This window comes from Terrapene carolina, unplaced genomic scaffold (assembly GCF_002925995.2).
Source record: "Terrapene carolina triunguis isolate 2854851 unplaced genomic scaffold, T_m_triunguis-2.0 Scaffold16811, whole genome shotgun sequence".
Taxonomy (NCBI): domain Eukaryota; kingdom Metazoa; phylum Chordata; order Testudines; family Emydidae; genus Terrapene; species Terrapene triunguis.
Genome location: NW_020681162.1, coordinates 1 through 453, shown reverse-complemented (window position 1 = coordinate 453; position 453 = coordinate 1). Strand labels below are relative to the sequence as shown.

General features: G+C 49.2%; 1 non-coding gene across 1 annotated transcript; it reads left to right on the top strand.

Annotated features, from left to right (window-relative positions):
• The first annotated feature begins 285 nt into the window (after window positions 1–285).
• TRNAE-CUC lies at window positions 286–357 on the top strand. Its single transcript has one exon. It is a non-coding gene; the product is annotated as a tRNA-Glu (tRNA).
• Window positions 358–453: the final 96 nt, after the last annotated feature.

Sequence of the window (453 nt, the reverse complement as noted above, 5' to 3'; positions counted from 1 at the left end):
GTTTCACTTTCATTTTCATAGTCAATGCATTATGAGAGAGAGAAAGTGGGTGAGGTCATATCTTTTCTTGGTGCAGCTTCTGTTGCTGAGAGAAACAAGCCTTGGAGCAGGCCCTGAAGAAAGGCTCTGTGTGAGCCCCAAAGCCTCTCTCTTTCACCAACAGAAGTTGGGCAAATAAAATATATGACCTCACCTACTTTCTCTCTCTCATAATGCATTGACTATGAAAATGAAAGTGAAACAATGATAGGAAGTTAAGGCTGCCTGAGCGGTATCACTCAGAGCTCCCTGGTGGTCTAGTGGTTAGGATTCGGCGCTCTCACCGCCGCGGCCCGGGTTCGATTCCCGGTCAGGGAACGTGATTTTTCCCCCCCAGCCTTCCTAATTTTAAAACCCTACCCGTAGCCCTTTTAAAGGGCTTGTGCCAATCCCCCCCAGTCTCCTGCCCCCCCC